General features: G+C 36.6%; 1 long non-coding RNA gene across 1 annotated transcript in view; it reads left to right on the top strand.

Annotated features, from left to right (window-relative positions):
* LOC141451413 (uncharacterized) overlaps positions 1–24,729 on the top strand; it is a 228,678-nt gene that overhangs the window by 170,034 nt on the left and 33,915 nt on the right. Inside the window, exon 4 of the long non-coding RNA XR_012456758.1 lies at positions 14,140–14,180. This is a non-coding gene — a long non-coding RNA (uncharacterized lncRNA). The remainder of the gene's footprint in view (positions 1–14,139; positions 14,181–24,729) is intronic.

The raw sequence follows: 24,729 nt of genomic DNA, 5'->3' as shown, positions 1-24,729 counted from the left end.
AAATTACAGACGCCTGCATCTGAACATGACCACTAATTTAGGGAACCGCAATAGATGATCCAGGTCGCAATGGATTTTGCTTATAGCCTTTTTCTTTATAACGTAGAATGAATTTATTATATTAGGAAAGTGATTAGCTGAGTGGTTAGCTTACTGGACTCCCTCGCACCAGATCCTGGGTTTGAATTAAGCTGTTGGCCTATAAATTTTTCTTTTATCTAGTTGCTTCTTACTATCCGACAGTGGACAGCGTTCTCTAAAACGAGAAAACATGTTCGGAGGACCACCCTTAGATGTAGATGTATCATTAAAAAGACAAAAAAAATTATTTATCTGAGAAATGGGATCGTGCCTACCCCCTTTTTTGGGGGGGGGCAAGACTCTCAAAACAGATTTTTTTTTTGGCATTGGCTTTCGCCATACAGCCAGCATCGTCTAGGTGCTTATCACTAGTATATCACTCACTCTCCATTCTTACTTACGTATAAATACATTAGCTTCACACATTCATCCCTCTACTATATACAACTATTTACCTACAAACTTACAACTAATGGATGGATCAGTACTCCATATTCCTGCCATCCTTATAGCTTAACCGAAATTAAAATCACCGTAATCCTTCTCTAATCAGATATTTTTTGTAATAAATCGATACAGAAAATACTGTCCTTTTCTAATAAGGGAAAGAAATAGAGTGCGTTGCTTTATTCATAGGACAGCAAAGAAATCGTAATGACAATCCCAATATCGATATATATACAGGGGGTTCATTTTAAGACGGCTCAAATGCTTTTCATGCTTAAATAGTTGATCTGAGCGAAAAATGGTAGAGGAAAAATTTGTTGCCCGTCACCTCTAGTTTCAGAATATGTGACTTGATTTTAGATTCCTGCCCGCATACATGGCTGACGTGCGACCAAAAGTGAGGGTTTGCTGTTGACCCCCATTTTCATATACACCGTTTTAAAGAGTATAAAAAGTCATGAAAGAAAACGGAAACCGCAATTCCATATCTTCGAAATTAAAGGTGCTAGGCCATTTCAAAATCTGGTATTTATTAATCATATTTCAATTTTTTAACTTGTTATCAAAGAGAAAGAAGCGCACGAGATAGAGCATTTTTATGTATTTTTTCATCTCCTGTCTACTAAAAATATTGCCAAGGCAGTAAAGCTAGTATTTTTCTTAATATCGGGAAATCAATTGTTAAGAGCTTTAGATGTTCTCAAGCATACACAAAATGGCTAAAAATTAATTTTACATCTGTTACAAACAAGAAGGTTTAATAATTATTTGGTAATTTAGGGAGAGTTGCGTTTAATTACAAAAAAAATTGGAAACCTCCTGCCACATATTTAAGTGATCAATATCTTTCATGTAAAGAATCAAAGTTATTCCTTAATTTATCAAATAATGCACTTTACTTAACTTGTGAAGCATGTACTGTGCCTTCAAAGGTGCCTCCTCTGGCTCGCAAGCCAGGTTAGCCAGGAGGTTATCAACTGCTCTCTGTATCTGAGGAGGCACCTTTGAAGGCACAGTACATGCTTCACAAGTTAAGTAAAGTGCATTATTTGATAAATTAAGGAATAAGTTTGATCCTTTACATGAAAGATATTGATCACTTAAATATGTGGCAGGAGGTTTCCAATTTTTTTAGTAATTAAACGCAACTCTCCCAAAATTACCAAATAATTATTAAACCTTCTTGTTTGAAACAGATGTAAAATTATTTTTTAGCCATTTTTGTGTATGCTTGAGAACATCTAAAGCTCTTAACATTTGATTTTTCTTAGAAAAATCACTCGGAAAACGACTTATTTCCCGATATTAAGAAAAAATACTAGCTTTACTGCCTTGGCAATATTTTCAATAGAAAGGAGATGAAAAAAATACATAAAAATGACCTATCGCGTGCTCTTCTTTCTCTTTGATAACAAGTTAAAAAATTGAAATATGATTAATAAATACCAGATTTTGAAATGGCCTAGCACCTTTAATTTTAAAGATATCGAATTGCGGTTTCCTGTTTCTTTCATAACTTTGTATACTCTTTAAAACTGTGTATATGAAAAATAGGGGTCAACTGCAAACCCTCACTTTTGGTCGCGCGTCAGCCGCATATACGGCCAGGAATCTAAAATCAAGTCACATATTCTGAAACTAGAAGTGACGGGCAACAAATTTTTGCTCAGACCAACCGTTTAAGCATGAAATGCATTTGAAATGAATTTTAAAAAGAGATTGATTTTTAACAATTAATTTTCTGTTCCAATCTATTGTGCATCTACTATTAATAAAATCAAAGGGCTCAATATTTTGAAACGCCATCAATTGAGGATATTAAAAAAACAAGCGTAAACCAACGAGATCATATTTTCAATTTCAAAGATCAAATGATTACAATTTCCAAAAACAATCAGAATCCGATTAGGATGTTCGATAATTTATCTACACTTTTGCAAACAAACGTAATTAAATTATTAAAGTTTATTATTAAAACGTAACAAATAATTAATATAGTAGAAAATTGATAATTAAAACTATGTATATGAAAATTGGGGTCAACGGCAAACCCTCATTTTTGGTCGCGCGTCAGCCGCGTATACGGGCAGGAATCTAAAATCAAGTCACATACTCTGAAACTAGAGGTGACGGGCAGCAAATTTTTCCTCTACCATTTTTCGCTCAGATCAACCGTTTAAGCATGAAATGCATTTGAGCCGTCTTAAAATGAACACCCTGTCTATTTTTTTAAAATGAATTTAAATCCAAATTAAATTAAACTATAAAAAAAATGTCTTTTGATGCCAAATATGGTATTTGATTTGAAGCCAAATATTTAGGACCTTTGGCGAGATGATATTTCCCATTCAGTTTGTGATATAATGATCACTTTGAAATTCGATTAATTAGTTAGATTTCACCTGTATTACACGGGTGAACGATTTGACGCTTCACTAGTTTGTGACGCTGTTAACGTTGCTTGTCAATGGCTCTATGTATCTCTATCGCTCCCAGGTCATCTTCATATCTCCCTCTCTCTCTTTCTCGTCGCTCGCTCTCTCTCTCCGATATTCAAATTTGACATGTCGCATTATCTTGTTGCCCGCTGCCATTATTAGCGCTGAGGTCTCTCTCTTTTGCATTTCCAAATTACCAAATTTCGGCTCTTCCATTTTCGGGAAATAATGACCAAAAAAAATAAAAAAATAAAAACAAATAAATAAATAATAAAATTAAAAGAATATTAATATTTTATTTTAATCAGAATGATGTTGATCCGGTAACCTACTGGAATACCTTCTATTGACTTCTCCCTCTTAGTTCTCTGAAGGTTTCTGGAACTGAGGGAACGTCATACTGCAAAAAAAAGTACGAGTAAGAAAGGTAAAGTAAAGTAATCGCCTATTTTTTCAGGCGGGGCTTAACGTCCAAGTACCAATTAGGTGTCGTGGACGGAGGCGACGTAGCAAACATACTTTACTGTAAATTTCTTTTATTAACCTTTAAATAAAATCCAAGACCTAAGACCGGGGAATCGAACCCACTAAACCGACAATACATCTTAGCTTTGCAGGTCTCTTCCTGCAAAAATGTAGAAGGGGACTGAATAAAATCCACCCCCGGTTGCAGACTGTGTAATCAGAATGAAAGTCATAAGACTGTTCAGATTTTATTACCAATAAAGTGATAAAACAAAATTAACACAAAATCAATAGAAAATAATTCGTAATTAATGTTAATCTATGTTTACAAAATTTAACCCTTCTCCCACTTTTCACAAAATTTCCCACCATCCAGCGGGATTTGTTTAACAAAACTGGGGCACACTTTATCCAAACAAAATTTAATTTCATAGAGATTCAAAAACTTATTTCTCTCTCTCTCTCTCAAACTATAGAAAATTATCGCAGTTTCGATTTTGTGTATCAATTATTAAAATGAATTATCTGTAAATATATTTTCGTTTGACAGTTCGTTAGTGTTAGTTGATGTGATTAGAAAATAGCGTGGTGCTCTTAAAATAAAGGCTGTACGTCTGAGAATAGAGATTGGCGAGGAATCGATCAAATAAAAAACAAACTCGTCTTCTTGCCTGGCGTGGCTATGCGGGTTGGTTAAGTTACAGAAACTAAGAGCCAGAACTGGACGCCCTGAAGTGGACAATATATTTGTCGAAACGTTGGCAAGAAGACGAGTTTGTTTTTTATTTGGACCGATTCCTCGCCAATCTTCAATCCTGGGTTTAACAGTTTACTGTCACGAAACCTATATATTCATGATGGTTCCTAAGTTCAGCACTTCTTCCTTAGCTTTGATTCTCTCAAATGAGGCTGTTTTATGCATAATCAACCACTAATACGTGAAGTTGATTATACATTGCAGCTCCATTGAAGTTCCAATTTATTCTATCCTTTCTCTCAGCTTCAAAAATTTACTAGACTTCTTGTCTGGTAAATCGGTGATTAGAATTGTCCAGTAGGGTTCACTTTCGAAATCTCCTTTCCACATCAAATCTTAGAGCATTAAAATATTTCTGAGAAAACCAATTTAATAATTTAACCAAATTTACAGTATGCTTCGTTTTATTTTTTTTAAATATAATTGTAGTACCTCATTATTATAATGAGCCGTTCAATGCACAAATCGATCAACTCCACTTTTTGAAATATCTTAAATTTAAGTGTCAAAGTACTTGGTTCAGTCATAGCTTTTTATATTTATAATAAATTTCCCAAATAATAAAGATTAAAACCATTAAAGACACACATTTTTCTGGTCATTGAATAATAAATAATTTATTTCAGAAGTCATTTTGATTAAGTCAGTGCTCTAATGTAAATCTCTCAAATTCGGTAGCAGGTGTTTAATAATAAATTTATATTATAAACAGGAGTTTAACAAAAACCATGTACCATTATTTCATCGCATTTCTCCATTTTTTCTGTTTTATGGAGTTAATCGAGTGGAAGGCTCATATACAAGTAGAATTTTTGGGTATCCCATTATGTGGGCCGAACAAAACCATCTCCCAGAAACTCCTTTACTCTTTGTTCGCACAAAGTAAGCCTTCCAGGGTTTCCCATATTCCCTTACTTCTCCTTCAAAACTCACTCCTCATCTTTCAACTTCTAGCCAACTATTGATGGCAAAAACCAATTTTGAACTTGGCATTTGCAATATTAAGTTGGGTAAGATGTTTGAGATGAACCCGTGGTGGGGTGGAAGGGTGTGGATGGGTTTTGTGTGGAATGAGTTTGGTGGCTATGGGTTTTGTAGAGAGATTGGCTTGGAACACATGGGTGTTCTCAACTATTCAGCCAGGCAACTCTGGGTTTTCACTAGTTATATTGCGTTGTTGTAGTAGTAGTAGTAGTTTGAACTGGATGTTGTTGTAGTTGTATGTGCGCGCGCCATGCGACGTGGGTTTGTGTGTCGCAGGGTTTAACTTTTGCTATTAGAAAACCCACCTCCCGTTTCTCCCGGCCTGTGTTGTTGGCCAGGCTGTCTTTCGCTCTTGCTATCTGGTAAGAGCGCGCGCGGAATAGATAGAAATGGCGGCGGGGAGTGTAATAGATTTTGGCGGGAGAGTTTATAAGTTTGCGTTGCGCTAATATTAGTTGTACGTGAATTATGGAGCAAGCAGGTCCTGCCTGGCCTGTGAAGTGAAAGAGTGATGGAGAGGGGGGGGGAGGTTAGTAGTTGGTGTGCTCCAGGCAGCACAAGTATAGGAATGATAAGAAGGGGCGGCGAAGAAGAACTAAGTGGAAGAAGAGGGTGGAGGCTGACAGAGGAGGCTGATGGTGCCTGATAGTATGATGGCTGGGGACACAGCCAGCAAACTTACCTCATTACAGATTCTTGATTCCCCATATACTGTGTACCACTTCTCCTTATCTATCTAAACATCTCTCCTCTCTCTCTCTCTCTGCGGGCTCTTTCCACCCTCTTATGCAGCTTCCAACTCCTTCGTCTTTGTTTAAAGTGGTCGGGCCCAGGATGAGATGCTAACGGGAGGAAGTTGCTGCGCTGGGACGCCAGCTATATGGTGGCTGCTATGGAAGCGAAGTACAGTCTTAGACAGAACTTTATACCACGTCCTCATTTTCTACAACCCAGACTCCCTTTGCAAGTCACTCCCTAGATACTATTTCCCTTCATCATTCTGTCCCACTCATCTACCTCCATCAGCCTCTATCTCCATAGCAACAACGCTTCCATCATCTTACCTCTTTTCCAGATTTTTTTTTGTTTTTTGATCCATTCTTCTAACCCTCGTATAGTTTTTGGATTTTCATCTTATTTTTTGAGACTAGCTAAGTACTTATTCTAAAAATTTAATAAGGATTTCAATTCATCAATCGATGCCGCCAAGGTTTCCGTTCAGTCTCGATTAACTGGAAGTAGTACTTTACTAAATCGATATATCACTTATGAGTACTTTGAGTAAAAAAAAGTTTGTTTTTACCAATGGGTCTGGTTATGAACCCTCAAAAACCCCAAAAACGAGATTCACAGGTAGTTAAAATGTTACATTATATTTGAGTTTGGTACCCTTAAAGAGACCAAAATGGCAAAACCAGGATTACAAAATCAATTTTTAGTAGAATAAGGGAAAGTTACATGTTAAATTGAAAAATGTGTTTAATAAAGAGGGACTTCCCGTTTTTTTAAAAAGGATTTAAGGCGTGACAACATCTGAGGTTATTGGCGCCCGGGGCTTTTTTCAGTGCACTGCCGGCCTTCGAACAGTCTTCTCTCGTTTCAGACAACACTGTCCATTTTACCGGACAGTGAGGTGTAAAAAGCTCCTAGGAAGAGAAAAATCTAAGCTGGATTCGAACCCGGGGACCTCCGCGTGGGAGTCCAGTACGCTAACCGCATAGCTAATCCCCTCCCTTAACTTTCTGTTGATTCTTCTAATTGGAATGTTTGTTACACTTTTAATTACAATTATATTATACGATAATTACAAATATGTATTATCTTTTGATGACCGCAAACTATCAATATTTAGGATTGAAATTGCGAGGATTCGGTTCAAATATAAAAAAAAACGACAACTCCGTCTTTACGGCAATGTTTCGACAAATTTATTGTCTTCCTCAGGGCGTGGATATGTGCGAGCATGTTGAGCTACTGGGAAAAAGTTAGAGATGAAAACAAGTCGTTTGAGTGTTGATTCCAGATTTTTGGTAAATAATTTTGGGACCCAGAACAGGGTTCCCTAGTAAAAAAAACCCAATTTTTCAAAAATTTGTCACGAATATAATAATCCTGCTGAAAAAAAGTATCGAAAATCTCAACTCCTAGTTTAAAGCTATGACACCTATCTTACAGCTAAAGCTAACCTGTCTCCAAACTACTCTTACTTTTCCCCAAAGGCGTCGAAAGCCTTGCATGATAGAGAACGGTGTCCTACTTCATCATTTCATCGGTATATACTTAGCCTAATCATGTTGACCATAATGATGAAGCTACACCATTGTAACGCTCACCTCAGCATAATTATGCTGAAGTAAACTTTATAGTGACGTGTGAACAAGTTCCTGCTTATCCACCTTTACTTTCTTGATTTGAAATCAAGATTTCACGAAATAGGTATTAACATTAGAATGTGATAAAGAAAGGGGTACCAAGGCTGACCTACCTAGACCTTTAACAGTCCTAGACTGGTCTGTATACTACGAGCTTGAAGGGTGCTAGGGACTTAGCAGTTACTGACCATCACCCTTGGGAAAAAAGTCCTGTTTAATTTTAATTTTATTCCTGTTCTAAAATTGATATTAGTTCTACATATTTAAATAATGCCTAACTAGTACTTAGGTAAATCTACATGTTCCTCTTGTTGGTAATATAATCGTAGGTCCTTTGGGGGAAAAAAATCCAGTTCTATTTGACGTACTATAAGCAGAATATTCACAAGTAAATTGTCCAAGGTCAAGAAAGGTTAAATATACAATTTACCCGTTTAACAATGGTAAAGAGAGATAGTGGGATAGATAGGGAGCTAGCTGGGCTTTCCAGGGCAAGTTATGGCCAACCCAGGTAGGTGTAGGATTCCCTGGGGAAGAAATATTGGTTTTGCGGTTTTAGCCAAAGGTGTTAGTTGTCTAGCCATTCCCCTAAACTCTACTAATCGATTTATTTGGGTCAAATAAATAAACATGGTTAATCGATTATTAATATTATTATTTTTTTTTTTTACTACTTCGTAGATTTAGGATTTTAAGGTTTTTGCCGCAAGTATACAAGTTTGGGAGCCACCCTGAGTCAGGATTTTTTTAAAATTTATTTTTTACAAACACGCCTGATGGGAGTAAATATCTGCTGTATTTTTTTTTGGGGGGGGGGGTATTCTTAAGTAGGCGGTAGCCGTGCGGTTACAGGCATGGTCTACCTGATCTAAGATGTATTGTTTAGTGGGTTAGATTTTTGGTTTAGGCCTTGGATTTTAATTAATGGTTAATGTGAGAATATTTATAGGAAAGTATGTATGTTTATTACTCAGGTTTATTCAGTTCACTGGGCGATTAAGTCGCCATGCTCTCTAGTGTCCTGTCGCTACTTTTTTTGGTTATTGTTCTATTATCCAGCAATCTTTAGCCGGATTTGTTGGTCTTGAAGCCTCGGTACCTCTTATGAGATGAGCATATGAGGTGTGCGGGCAACAATGACCATTTTGGATTACCTGCATTCCTTCCCCTTTTTGGTGGCACCGCCCTTCTAATACAATCTAATCTAATCTAATATGCTATCATAAAAAAATTAATGATTAGAAGTGGGAATATAAGTTAGGAAGGAATTCATAGAGGATTTGCTACGTATAAAAAGGAAATAAAGGACTTTCTACTTGGAATATCAGCAAGGATATATTGCCGAACAGAATTTTTTTTTGAAAAAAAAAAAAAAAACAGGATAGCACAAGTTACTATCTGGTATGTGAGCATTTCTGGAGGTCCTGAAAATGAATTTCGAGCAGTCCATCAAACGCTGAAAATATCTTGACTATCTGGGTATACCATGATGACTTTCCCAAGAAGGAAAATGTAGATGCATTAAAGGATATGATCTTTGCACTTAGAGACTTCTCAGAGGATTGCTTCAGAGGCAGGCTTCACCAAGAATTTTGCCTTGGGATAGTATTATTTGGAAGAATAAGTAATAAATCTGTTATAACTTAAAATAGAATCATTTATTTTAATATTATAATAAAATTAATTGCACAAGTTCAATTTTATTGCATAAGAATAAAGATAAAATAATCGATTAATGTATTTTATAATAATTTCTATTCAATTTATTACATTAATTTTGGTCATTTGCGCATTTACATCTGTATTTTGGGTCCAACTAATGTAATTTATTATATACTAGTATTATAAGTTGAATTATTAAACAATTATTATTATTATTGGCAATTTATATACCTATATATTTTTTTACAAAAGTTTTAACTTTATTGAACACTTACAAATTGATTTTACAATAAATTTTGAAATTACTATTTTACAATCCAATATTTCTTGCAACAGCTTTGGTAAAAAGCAATATCCATGGAAATTGAAAGCCACACTGGACAGCGAACTGCGTGCTCTGAATTTTTATCATCATCAATTTTTGGAGTTGCAATCTTTTTAATTTAAGGGACATCAACAGTTGTGATCATTTACGGATAGTAAGCTGTAAGGAAGAAAAAATTTAAGAGCCAGTAGTTGGATTCGAATATGGGTTCTCCGCTTGGGAATCCAGTTCGATAACCTCTTTATATTGGGTTTATTAAATGTGAGTTTATTGACTGATAAAAGTGCAGCTTAACTTTAGTAAGAACAATTTTCTGTGAGCACTTTTTCTGCTGTATAAGTGATCAATTTTGATGCAGAAGACGAAGATACAAAAATCTCAATTGTGGTGAAGATGAATTAAACAGTTTATAAGGAAAATATTTAGAAATATCACCAAATTTACAACTTTCAAATCCAAATTTTACAAAATTTCTAAAATAAATACAATATTTTCTAATTATTTACCTAAATTTTTAAGGGCAAATTTTATTTTATTTTCAACCGTTTTTCCCCGACTTAAGTTTGCCATAAGCTTTTCCCAATCAAAATTTTCTTTCAAAATTCCAAATTCCCTGTTACAATTATAACTGGGATGACAGATGTATAAAAGTTGATTGTCAAATTGTGCATGAAAAAGCGTGATGTTGAAAATTGACCCAAATTTGGCAATTTTTGTTTCTGCTGTTAATCTTAAGTGAGATTTGTATGCAAAGCGGTGTTACTTTATTCTCATTTTATCCATTGATTTGATTCTCCATCAGCTTCATCCCGTTGCTCAAGAATTGTGCCCTTTCTCCTTATTATGTGAATAAAATGGGTCTAATGCTGCTCTTTTAAGTATAAAAAGAAATTGAAACAATATACGAGGATCCTCGTATAATTTATCTAAAACAATTGTTTGATTTAGCAGGCTTTACATGTTTGAAAGATAAATCAAAAAGCTCTCCATCTCATGATTCCAATCCTTCTTCCTCATCGTTCATCCACGTCAAACGGGGTCTTCTGGCTCTCCTCTTAGCCTGCCGCCATAGCATGCATCTGGGGAATCATTCTGTCTCCATTTCTTTCCTCTTGTCCCAGCCACCTTAGCTTACCTGTAAATGTAGGTTATGACTTCATCATCGCACGGTTACCTAAGTACGGATCCTTTATTGCCCACCTTCATTTATTGAGGCATTTTTCTGAGCACTTTTCGTTCCCTTATCCCTAATCTACGGATTTGACTTTGTCTTGAACTTAATTTTGTAAGAACCCGTGTTTCGCTAACTGATCATCATCTCAGCAGTAATAGAAATGTAATAAATATACTTTTCTCTCGTAAAATTTAATAGAAACAATATTGTGCTCAAAATAAATTATTACCTATGTTTGTTTAATTAAATAAACTGAAGCAAGTCAATGATTTAAACTCATTTTGGTACTTGACCAGTTAAGAGTGTACAGGAACTTGTTAAAGGCTTTAGCAATATTTCTTGTTATAATGTTTGCAAGTAAAATGTGGCCAAGAGAAAACTTGAGTAGAGCTGAGAAAGGGTTTCGCTTCATCACCGCCCCTTGTACGCCTCCGGGAACCTCCTCCTCACTGCTTGGGAAGTGTACAACAGCGCTTCTACTTGCTTGCTACGAGGTGTGGTTGGCTAGGAAATACTGGCATAGGCTTTAAATTTTGTATTAGAATGTACCTTGTGCTCTATGTAGTAGCCGCTTACTCTAAAGAGTTTACGGAGGAGCGGTGTACGACTTGCTTCAGCGGTATTAAACATTTCTCACCGCCATTTCTCAAAGATAGTTTCTCTTTTCTCTTTCTCACCATCACCCACTCACACACAAGTGACGCCTGTCTGCTTTCTCTTCTGCTTCCAACAAGAAGCATTAGACTTTCATTTCCGCCTTTCGGTGGTCCTAGCTAGTATACCTCTTCGGGAATCTTACCAACTCCTTTCTCCCTGGGGGGGGGGACTTCCAGAAAATCCAAAATTACACTTCGGAGGGTGGCCTGCAAATATCTCACGCAATCTCAGCCTCTTTCTACCCCCTGTTAAATTATCCTATTTTGTCCTACACCGTTATAAACATTTCTAAGCTCACCACCATCTTGGAAATATTCCTGCATTCCTCTGGGAAGAATTTAGAGTTTGGCGAAACTGGAAGTGCTAGGCGGAAGAAGTGAGGCATCCAAGTTAAGCTCATAATCCTAGGATTTCTCCTAAAAAGGACTGAGTACAAAAGATTGGGTTTAACTTTCCATCCCTTGTTTAATATAGAACCCTTCATTTCTTCCAGAGTAAAGAGGATGTTCAGAGCAAGAGGAAGGAAGGAATACTCCTGTGGTAATGCTTTCCGCACTCGAAGAGAACACTTCTTACCCCCTTGTTTAATATTACCATCCTGAAGCCTTGAGTATTTACTTATCTACTTCTGCATCCTGCGAAACCCGACTCATATACCTCCTTTTCATATACAATATTTGGTTTGAATGGTTATTCAAGCTGAATCAGTACTTATCCAATAAGGATGGGACTTAAAACATACCGTATATGTCTTTTACAGTAGTAGTAGGTACCCTTATAAGGGGAGGGGGCCCTTATCTACCTTGACTTAGAGCCAGGCCCTAACCAATATTTCACCCTTAGATTTATTAGTTCTCCAACGACCCCCTACAACATTATACGTCTGCAACAAATTTTGTATTTCTCTAAATATTAAACGAAACTTGGACAAATATTTATATTTTAAAACCTAATTGCAACGCTGCAATTTATGTGGTTGTTTTCAGAAATATAATGGAGCGTTTATTAAAAATGGTTAATATAAGTATTTTGAGTTGATTAAGTAAGTAAAATTTACTTTTTTTTTTTTTTTAATCTTTTATTGTAATTTACCACTGCAACAGTTGTTGCAACAAGCCAATATGGTAAAAGAAAAAAGAAATAGAAGAAAATCATGAGTGGAGAAGGCACCCAGTGGTGCCACTCCAGTAACGTGCTTCGCTCTCACGATAAGAGAATATCTCGAGGCCATCTTCTCTTCAATCTCCTTGTGGAGGAAGATAGGTGTTCTATGAGAGGGTTAGGATGAGCTGCTGTAGAGGAATGAAATTTGAGAAAACGAGTTTCAGCAAGATCTGTAATGAAAGGGATTTTGAGGTCATTATGGATAGTGAGGTTAGATACATAGAACGGAGCGTTAAGTAGTTTTCGAAGTATTTTTGACTGTAATGCCTGAAGGGTAGTGAGTTGGAACGCTTAGTCGATCCCCATACCTTTTACCTTATTGAAAATATAATATTTAGCATTCTGTAAGGTTGGCTATAATGTAAAGTATTAGTATTGTAAATAAGGTACATCTTTTTGTAAACATTACATTGTACAAATTCATTTTCGTACAATTATTGTATTATATCTATGTACATTGTAAAATATGTTCCATAGCCCTGAAGATGATCTAGTTCCTAGGTCGATAGCTCAGCAAAGTGAGGCATTATTCTTTCTTCCTTTAGGATTAATGAATCATTCACCAAAAACAATGAACAATAAGTGATCAAATAAAAATCCTTAAAATTCGAGTAGGGTTAGTTTTTAAAGCCTTGAAAGCTTCAACTTATCCAAGTTTACCAATAAATTAGAGAAACTAATGAAGCGTTATAGTCCATCATTTATATAAATAACTAATGCTAGACGCAGTTAGAATGGTAGATTTGGTCAGCGAGGAAGCTGAAGCTGATAATATCTACAAAGTGAACCTCGAGAGAGTGAGTGAGAGGGAGATTGTCCGCTGTGTCTGTGTGAGAGGAGAACAGGTAGACTACTTAGACAGTCAGTTAGCGTTACGTTAGTTTAATGAAGTTTACGACGGAACGGTAATGCATATCTGTACAGTCAAGAGGTCCTTACTTAAGCACATCTGTCATTGTTTAAACTTTACCAACTTTAAACTTTACCATGGAACCTAATAAATAACCAGTTTTAAAGTAATGCTTAAATATATTAATCCTTTAATATATATTTATCGTTTAAAGTTCATCATTAGAATGACTGAGCAATTCATTTTAATATTTTGACTGTTTATTAGATCTTCTGATAATCTTAAAGAGGTAAAGTTGAACTGTGCTACACCTTCTCATTATATAGTTTGTGATTTTTAGTTGGAAAATGCGTAATTTTTTAAGTTCTGTAGGTTTTAAGTTCAATGCACAGGAGCAAGACCATCAACAGATGCAGGCCAATTCTTCATTTCCCTGCCAAATTTGTCACCCAAATCTAGTGACTAGGGTGAATTTTCCAACAATTAAATGCTTCAGTTTTTCCCAAAGCATCTTTTTGTGCGGGTGGTTGGTTCTGATGAATGAAAAAGAATCAGTAGGAAAACGTGTTCTTTGGTGTTTATCCAGTTCTGGAGCTAAAAAGAGTATCTAGGCTCCACCAAACCTTCATAGCGGATAACCATCCTTGATATCCTTGCAAAGTTCAAGTCCTCTTCGTACTGCCTTCTTCCTTGCATTTTGCTTGCACCAATGAACTAATTCATCTCTCAAAATGTATTAAAAGTACCTTTCTCTCTGTTTCAGTGGTTCTAAAGAAGTGAGAGAGCAGTGGGACTTATCACCAGGTAAGTCAGCTTAAATTTATTTTCTTTTATGACAATTTTATTATTTATTTATTTATTTTTTTAATCATTTATTTAGTTACAATCAACGCATTTTGCGTTACAAGCAACAATGATAACAATAAATAACATTCACACATATCAGAGTGGAGTAGTTACCCAGCGGTAACACTCCAAAAACATTCTACATTCTACTGACTCTCTTCATCAGAGAGGAGATCGCGAGGCCACTGACTTTTAAGACGTCCGGAAGTGTTCTTGAAGACAGATGTTGTACAAATGTATTGTGATGTGCTTGAATATTAAAATGGAATTTTCTGTAACGTATCTTTTGCAACTTGTGTGACGAAAGGAATGTTCAAGTCTGTGTGAATGGTTTGATTGGTGACGTAGAAAGTAAGCGTTTACTATAGAGAGAAGAATTTTACACTGCAAGACTGGATCCTTTGGAGAGATTTGAGCGTTTGGTTGAACACCACAGTTTGATGCCATAAGCCCAGACTGGCTATTTATTTTTGAATTCGGAATTTAAACAATTTTAACAGAACTTCAAATCTGGCTAATTTTAAACGTGTCATACAAATATTTGTCCATATAATGTTATATAGAACAAAGTTAGGTTGGAATGGGTGCCGGGTCATGTGGGTATTGAAGGGAATGAAAAAGCTGATCATCTGGCCAGGAATGGAGCTAACACTCTTTTCATCGGTCGTCCGGAGCCTGTCCTGGGGATCACCAAGGATTCGGTTCGTGCGGCTCTCAGAGATTGGATCTAGAGGGAGCACGAAAAGAACTGGGTGATGTGTCCTGGGGTCAAACACAGCAAGACCATGATGCCTTGGCTGAGTGAGCAAAGAACCAAAGAGACCCTGTGTTTGGGCAGAAATCAGATTACTCTGATTACAGGCCTACTCACGGGGGGCACGGTAGGTTCAAGAAGCATCTGCGCAAGGTGGGGCTTATCAGCTCGGAGCCGTTGTGCAGATTATGTCAGGAAGAGGAGGAAACGGCCGCTCACTGGCTGTTCGATTGCGTTATGAAACCTTTGGATCGCTGAGGTCGAAGGAGATAGTAGCGCAAAAAGAACTAGTAGGGAAAGTTCTCAACCACTTTAGGAGAGGAGGGTTCGCTTACTAGAACTAAGAAGGGGCTGGCACAATAAGTCTTCTGTGGCTGCGGTGCCGTGGGGCGTAGGCCCCGTCCCATCTATCATCTAATCTAATCTAATCTAATGTTATATACAAAACTTACTCTTAACATTTTGGATTATCAAAAATTTTAACTTCAAGGAAAGCGATCTATTTACGATCAAAACGTAAACCAAAAAAAAGGAGATACTTTAAAGTTACTTCTAACAGAATGCGCTTCTATTTCCGCTTCAAGCATCTTTTTTTTTTTATTTTTGGCAACCCATTTTTTGAGGGGGAGGAACAACTCAAAATAGAAATCGTCCTGGGATAACTAATAACTAATAAATTTCAACACCCAAACTGAGACCTCAGTATTATAATTGTGGCTAAGTGAACCTAATTTGTCTCAATTTCCGCAATAATCATTTCCCAAACATGTACTATAAAATCAAATTGTTATCAAAATTTGGCAAACAGAGCTGTTGGGGGGCGCTCAGTATTCTAATAGTAATTAAACTAAATATTGTGTACCAATATTTCATTAATTAATTTTAGGCCAGCGCCATACTGGTTTTTCTAGGGAGTGTTGCTCTACGTAGAGCCCGTTATTTGATAGAAAATTTATGTAACAATAAAATATTGATTCATTTGTTATTTATTATTACATATAAATGTAATAATATAAATTTAAAATTTATTACATACATATATGGTTTTCCATTTATTGGTAATATTACATTGCAATAATGTTCGCTAATTGCTGGTTATGATAGTTTAATAGTTAATGGTTTATTTATTACTGATTGTATTTCTGAAATATATTATTGGTACATTGAGCATTTATGTAATCAGCTATGTAATATTTATGGTTAAATTAGATTCATTAGTTTTGTACAAGATTTGTTAGCGATTTATTGCTTAAATGAGCGTATAGAGGTCATTGGTTTTTCCCCCCCCAGAAAAAATTAGTAATAAAACCCGTAATTTTAATTGGAGAAAATTGGAAATTTAGTTTTCCTTTACAATGTTAAGTGGGAGGGGATGGACACTAGTTTTCATGATGGTCTAAACAAATCGGAATCTATTTTGGACATGAATCTGATTCAGCAAAAACGCGTTGAATGATTTTTATTTGTTTAAATAAGAAAAATGGTTCAAAGTAATGTAATTAATAATAATTTTAATACGTAAATATCGGTGAGAGGTGACAAAGGATTCGCATTTGACATTTTGATATACAGGGTGAACCAGTAAGTATTGTCCATAGGCCTACTGTATGTGGTACATCTAAAGTGGACTTCAATGACGTATTGACCAACTTCATACTTTCAACCGTTCTTGAGTGACGTCACTTTAATTTTTTTTTCTAAAATCATTACTTTATTCCAATAAAAATGTTATTACTCAGAAAGTTTTAGTCCGAATTCGATTCTGATGACACGGTTAGAAAGACAGATAAATTTTCTAAAAATTGATACCATTTTGAAGCTTAAGTTATTCTCCAAACAGCCTCAATCTTCCTTCGATTGCTGGAAAAATAAAAGTAATCGAAATTTTGTAAGAAAACTCATTAGGCCCTTATGTGATCATTATCAGACCTAGGTGCTGGCACTTTTTATAAAAGTTTCCTTGTTTAATGGGCTTTCAAACGGTATATCATTTTCCAGGATTCCTTTTATCTTCGTATGAAAAATTACGTTTGTTTTGAAAGAAAACTTGCTCACGAGCACTCAACAGTGTTAGTTATCAAGTTGTTTAATTCATTAAAAACTCTTTTAGATGGACCAGTAGTCAATTTTTACAGTAGATTGTCTTAAAATAAGGAAGTCAAAGGTTACAAATTGCACTAGATCTGATAATGATCACGTAGGGGCCTAATGAGTTTTCTTAAAAATTTGGATTACTTTTATTTTTCCAGCATTCGGAGGAAGATTGAAACTGTTCGGAAAACAACTTATGCTTCAAAATAGTATCAATTTTTAGAAAATTTATCTGTCTTTTTAACCGTGTCATCAGAATCGAATTCGGACTAAAACTTTCTGAGTAATAACATTTTTATTGGAAAAAAGTAATGATTTTAGAAAAAAAAATTAAGACGTCACTCAAGAACAGTGGAAAATATGAGGTTGGTCAATAGTTCATTGAACTCCACTTTAGATGTACTTCACACAGTGGGCCTATGGACAATACTTACTGGTTCACCCTGTATATGTAGCGGACATCGTCCTTACGTTTTGATTAAATTATATATTTAGAATTCAAGTAGCGAGAATTCGGTAAAAATTTTTAAAAAACCACAACACCGTTTTTACGCCGTTGTTTTGTGTAAATCAACCTGCTCGCACATAACCACGCCCCTGAGGAAGGCAATAAATTAATTATTAAATTAATAAGGAGTTCCAGAGAGAGATAGCGCGTATTAGGAAGGATTTGTCGAACGATGAAGAACGAAGTGAGGGAATATAGAGATCTCGGAGGAACGAGATCTAGTATTACGGGAATGGATCGAGGATTCGAACTTGAGGAGTTGGAATATATCAGATAGCCTTTGAGATAGGATGACTTTTTGGAAGAGGAATAAAGCCAATAAATATTTTCGGCGGTAGACAGGGGAAAAGCCACTTCAACTTTGATTTTCTTTTTTGGAGAAGAATAGGAAGATTAGTAATCAACTATTCACCACTTCTCTCTCCTACTCACGTTTTAAAGATAGCTCATCCAATTTCTACTCTTTTTCTCTTCCTAAGAGAAAATAATGTTTTTCAAAATCCTCATGTAAAGAAAAAGTGCAACTTGGGTGGGTTTCTCGTTTATGATCGCACAGAAAATGCACACGTTTTGAAATATACTAATTTCGAACAAGGATTTTTAACAATTGGTCCTTTTTGAGTGGTTAGCCTAATTCCCAAAACAGAAAATCTAATCAAGTTCAAATTTAACGTTTAGTGTACCATCTAGGACCCGAAAAAAATAACGATATGGCCAATATTAGCCAATTAGAAATACTTTATTGAATACCCCATTTTATAAATTTTTTAAAATTTATTTTTAAATAAGGGACTTGGCAGTAATTAGATCGTAACCCTGCCAACATCCTACTCCAACTACCCAAAAAACATTAGTCTTCCTCACTACCATTTACAACTCTATTCTCAGAACTACTTACTACCCTATACTCTGGAAATTTTCTACAGTTCGAATGATACCTAAGCCCAACAAACCGACTCAACTACCTTCTTCTTATCGACCGATAAGCCTACTGCCTCTCTTGAGCAAAATATTCGAGAGACTTCTGTTACCACGCCTCCACGAAATTACAGAATCTCTCGGAATTATACCGGACCATCAGTTTGGGTTCAGAAGCTGCCACTCGACGATCCAGCAGGCCCATCGTGTTGTAGACACCATCGCTTCTTCACTCGAGCGAAAACAATACTGCGCTGGAGTATTCCTTGACGTATCGCAAGCCTTCGACCGAGTCAGGCACGAAGGTCTACTATGGAAACTCAGACGCATCCTTCCTATCACTTATTACCTCATACTCAGCTCTTATCTCTCTGACAGATTCTTCCAAGTTCTTCAAGGCACTACTCACTCTTCCATCTATCCTGTCCTTGCTAGTGTGCCACAGGGAAGTGTCTTAGCTCCTCTACTTTACACAATCTACACTGCCGACTTACCTTCTAACCTTAATACCTCTATTTACACCTTCGCTGATGACACTGCCATTCTCTCCACACACTCTGACCCTATCCTCGCAGTACGCTCTCTACAGTCTCACCTTCACTCAATAGAACCTTGGTTAGAAAACTGGCGTATAAAAATTAACCCAACTAAATCTAAATACATAGTCTTCACACTCAAACTCCACCACCTATCTTCTTACATCATACACCTATCCCACCAGCCGACCATGTGCGGTACCTTGGAATGTACCTAGACAAGAGACTTACCTGGAACCCCCATACGAGACTTAAACGTACCGTACTAAGCAAACGATACAAACTTCTAGCCAGACTACTCGACAAACGCTCAAAACTCTCACTGCAGAACAAACGACGACTCTATACAGCTCTTCTCACACCAATATGGACTTACGGACTCGAACTTTACGGAACAGCTAAAAAATCAAACATCAATAGACTGCAAACACTCCAATCTAAAATTCTCCGCCACATAGTAGACGCTCCATTCTATGTTAGTAACCACACAATCCATACAGATCTCCAAATTCCACTCATCTCCGAACTTGCCAAAATCCGTTATAAAAATTTTCATCAAAATCTCTCATTTCATCCCAACCCTTTAGCTGCAAACCTGTCTACAACTACCCTACCCTCCAATCCTCGAAGAGGCTGAGGCGCCGTTGGCCCCGTGACCAACTGGGTGACTAATGGCGGCCATCACTGGATGGCCGTCATTCACGTTTGACACGTTAATTGTTTATACATTTATCGCATTTACCTATTGTACCCTGTGGGTACGGGTGGAAATTACATTAAAAGGATAAAAAAAAAATAAAAAAAAAAAATAAGGGACTGATTAAGAGCGCCCTTATAAAGTGCAGAATACACAAATTTTAAACTTCTAAAATAAAAATAAAAAATGAGATGTTGATTTTCAATTAGGTTGTAGTTAATCAAGAAAGAGTTGTTTTGAGTGTTCACAATTAATTTGTACGTGAGTTTTGGGCTGATAGTTTGGAGTTGTTTGTTTTATTAGCCTGGGATAGCCTCAGAAGGCCAAGATTCCTAAACTAAATTCACCAACGATACCTGTAAAAGTCTATATTTGTATATACTCGTTTTTTTTTTATTCAACCTAGAAAATTGGTTTCGTATTACTGTAATTTGATTACGATTTTGTCAAGTACTCGTAATTAGATTTGAAAATTAAACATGACTTTCTGGAAGGTAGAAAACTAAGTTTAAGTTAGGTTAGAAGTAATTTCTTATTAGCTGTTTGCTGCTATGACATCATATTAGGGTAAAGTTGACAGGTACCATGTATATTTAAGGGCAAGGATATACATTATAAGGTATAATATCATCGGCAGGATATACCCGTGTTTATATGTAAGAGAATTTCCATATCCTCCGCTAAATGCCTAAGACATACACATATACGTATTAAGACAAACTAAGTGGATATACGAAGGAATTTGAAGATGTCTACTGTGGAAATAGTGTTATACTTGCGAATTGAGGATAGAGTGCCTTGACGATGAACACTCTAAATGTGGAAGTGGCGGGTAATGTCAGCCCGCACTTTGATAACACAAGGGAGGGAGGGGAGGCCCGCCAGGACGCTATATGGGCTGTGCTACCTTCTCAGCCCAGCTCCACCTTTCATCTATAATTAATATAGCCGGAGGCGGCTCTAGTAGAGGCGGCACACTACTTCTCCACCTTCTCCAAGGTGCTTGCCATCACCCTTTCATTAACATGGAAATTCCTTGGCGCACCGTGCTATTAATCTTTAAGGAACACTACTCTCTTGCTGCCTCCATGCCGCCTCCTTCTTCGGGGCCGCCTTCCTTTCCGCAATTTACTTCCACCTCCGTCATCTTAGTTCATATATATATAGCTTCATTTTCCCACCACCACCATGCCGTCCTTTCTGTGGAAAACCTCTCACCTTCTAAAACCAAGAACAGCTCCAGGCTCTTTCCTATTATGTACCTTAGTCTCCTTACTTGGTGATTAGTCATTCATACACATCAACCTCTTCTGCTCCCATCTTCCGACATCGTCCTCAGCTAAGAGAGATGGCTGCTGCTGTTGATGCTGTAGTGAATATACGCCTATACTAACTATATACCTGGCAACTCCAGCCCAGAACTCTATAAATACATTCAAGCGGTATCTCAGTACTCTACGTACATCTCAACGTACTCTCCTTAGTCTTAAAGTCTTACACCAACCCAGCTTCTTACCATCGCATATAAACTCCATTAAGGAATTTTAAACATCCTCTTCTTTGTACATAATTATACATATTTACATGGAGAGTAAGTGTGTATAAGAGAAAGAGAGGGTGCTATTATATAATTTAATAATTAACTAAACATTATATAATCTGAAATTTAATTAACTTGAGCTACCTTTATAATATTCACCATTATCATCTCAAATTATGTTTATTATATATTCCAAATGAAATGTAAACTATAATATGAATTGCTATTCGAGATACGCAAAAGGAAACGTTCAAAGATTCATTTAATGCCCTAAGAATCGTCATCTTGCTGAACTAAATAGGTAATAAATAGAACTTAGGGTTATGTGAAAAACCCTCGTTAATCCATAAGCAATTTTCCTTAACAATGATCATTTTTCAGAACGTTCAATTTTTTCCGAGCAAATGTGTCAAATACGAAATTTGTTATATGCAATCACGAAATTTCCACACCTGATTCAAACGGCAGGAAGTTAACTCACGTTACTGAATGATCAGAATACTAGTCGATTGAAATTGATTGTTCTGAACATATTGATACCCTAACAGAGCCTTGCTAGCCCCAATCTCGGCACACAGTTCAGTTAATCGCTCAAATCTTAACCGCATCCAATCTTCTCCAATCGAAAATACTACTCACCATCCTCAGGCATCTTTCTAAGTTGATAATAGACTGTTCATTATTTTTGGTGACTGAATCATAGTTTCAATAGGATGAAAAAATTAACTGCCAGTTGCAGTCCTTATAAAGTTTATTAAGCCGAGCTTTCGACCTAGGGACTAGGTCATCTTCAGGGCTAATTTACAATATACTGTTTCACATCATTAGAGGGTTGGTGTGTCTTCTGTGAATGAACAGACAAGACAGAAGACACACCAACTCTCTAATGATGTAAAACAGTATATTGTAAATTAGCCCTGAAGATGACCTAGTCCCTAGGTCGAAAGCTCGCGGCATAATAAAGTTTATAATGACTGAAACTGGCATTTATTTTTCATTCTATTGATAATAGACTCTAAACTGACCAGAAATTCCCACTTCTCCTTGCCCTAATCCCACGTTACAACAAGTTTACATTCCCAACTATCCAAGACCCTATAATCCGGTCACATTATCCTGACCAAATTGATCCATTCCTCTGGAATCCTTACAGAAGTCAGAGAAGTCGATAATAGAAAAAAAAAAGGACATACTACGAGTTCACTTCATCTATTTCCTGTATCATTCACATCGTCTGATTCTAGGATCAATGTATGCTGAATGGTCGAAATGCAGAAATATCCGTTTTTGAAATTCACTGAGTTCTAAAAAAAAAAATTGGTCTCTTTGTATATACCGCATAATCGATTTCAACATGATCAATTTCGAACAAAAATACTCGCATTTCAGCTCAAGTGATTCTTTCTTTAAACCTTAGATTTTTTTTAGCACTAATTAATTTTTGCTAATATTACTGATTATTGTATCGTAAAAAAGTGTAGAACGGTACTTTAGAGGCATGACTTCCTATCTCTCTCAGAATGGTTCCAAAAATAGGTTTCCTTGAAAAATAATTGCTGTAGTTATATTTGTTTGTAGAGAGCGTACTCAGTATAACGAAAACTGTATGGACCGTTTTCGACGAGTAAACTACAAATTCGCCCTTCCTGTAATGCTATGTTTTTCGAGCTGACAATTTTAGCAAATCATAAAAGTGTTTTATAATCGAATTAAACTTTTCCTAAATCAAATTAAATATTATATTATATTAAGCAAAGTAAGTCATTTTTTAGCCCTAATACTTTTTGCATTAATATGCCCATTTTTCCCTCTCGCTGAACCTTCCTTTGACTAACTTCGTACCTCATTACTGTTCTATCGCCTGAACCTAGTTTCCACCAACTTGCAACTACTTATCCCTTATAGAGAAATTAAAGTTATTTCTACAATGAGTCCTTACTGCTTGAAATCATTACAGTTAATGTCATTATATTTTGCTTGCCAGTATATCTGATTAATTGATCTAACGCGATTCGCGCCTGCGCATTTATAGTGTAATTTAAAAAACGGTTTGAAGTGAAAATTCAAGTCAAGAACTGTACAAAAGTTGAGAAAAATGATTTAAAAATTTCTATCATACGTCAGTCAGATGGATGTTTATGGCCGACAATGGGACGGAAATCTCCCTAAGTGCATCCTTTACCTTGAAGAAAACTCATCTGCTGTAACTCCTGAAGTATTCAAGAATTTTCGGTCCAAGTATACTGGAATTTCCAAAGACAGACTGGAAAATGTTAGCAAAAAAGGAAAAATATGTTTTTCTCTTTAGAAAACAAAAATGTGTCTGTTAGGACGTTGTTAGTTATTATAATAAAAGGAAATGGGTGCTTTTTCCACTGCAGATCCTTATTTTTAAAGTTGGTAGACGTAGATTTCTTCTTTGGGAAATGTTTGACCATCGTTGAACGGTTTTAAAATGTAATAATTTCAGTTGTGGAAACTTGGAAGAAAGAAACGGTTGCGGTCCGAAGTAGGGCAGAATAGATAATGTCTATTGGTGGCTGTGACTTGTCGGAGATGGGAGCCGTGCATTGCTGGAAGCCGGGAGAGCTGGTTATGCAGGGAAGAGAGCCGTTCTTGAAACCTGGAGGGGCTGGAGTAACACAGTTACTTTTCGTCGCCCCTTACTTTCTTACATACGCACCTTTCCTCCTTGGAAACGACGCAGAACACTTTCTCCAATCTTCTGCTTCTTCTTCTACTTCTGTGCGCACGCGTTTTCATTCTTTGTCCTGAGGCGGAGGCCAGGAGTTTTGGTAGGCGGGGAGAATGACGAGCAAAATGTTGTTAGGCCTTGAAACATACAGCGCGGTGGAGCTATGCTGGAAGGTAAGGAGGCGAACTCCTGCTAATGTTTAGTGACGAGGGAGTGTGAGGATTCTCTCCCAGTTTCTACCATCTCTTCTTGCCTTCACGGTGCCTCCTTTTCCTCAGAAGGAATATAAGGAAGAGTAGCAGGTCCCCCAGGAATAGTAGACTTTATCTCTTATACAGTTCTCTTTCTCCGCTCTCCTTATCATCTTATTCCTTTTCTACCATCCAGACACACCTAGTATGTAGAATATTAAGTAACTTTAGTCGCGGTGGGGATATACCCACACATACAAGAAACACAGCCTTCCTCTCCATCTAAGCTGATACTCTCTTTCCTCTTCTTCTTCCAATTCTCCCCCTCCCCTACCAATATCCATTTAACCACGCCTCTTTCTAATAAAAGCGCATGCGTAGCCACGCCTATTTTTTACTTTTATATCTTCGCATCCGTTTTCCACCAGAAATTCTTTGTCTAAGTGTAAGTGTGGGTGCGACTGTGCGTGTATATAGTAGAGATATGTGTGTCTGTGTGTGTTATGGTCGAATGGAGGGGGGTACCCGTACCCGAGAGGGGAAGTATGTGTTACAGCAGTGGTAGGGGCAATGTAGG

This window comes from Rhodnius prolixus, unplaced genomic scaffold (genome assembly GCF_049639745.1).
Source record: "Rhodnius prolixus isolate KJV_2025 unplaced genomic scaffold, Rpr scaffold_8, whole genome shotgun sequence".
Classification (NCBI taxonomy): Eukaryota; Metazoa; Arthropoda; class Insecta; order Hemiptera; family Reduviidae; genus Rhodnius; species Rhodnius prolixus.
Note: the sequence above shows the minus strand (reverse complement) of the source record. Positions and strands in the feature narration are given on the sequence as shown.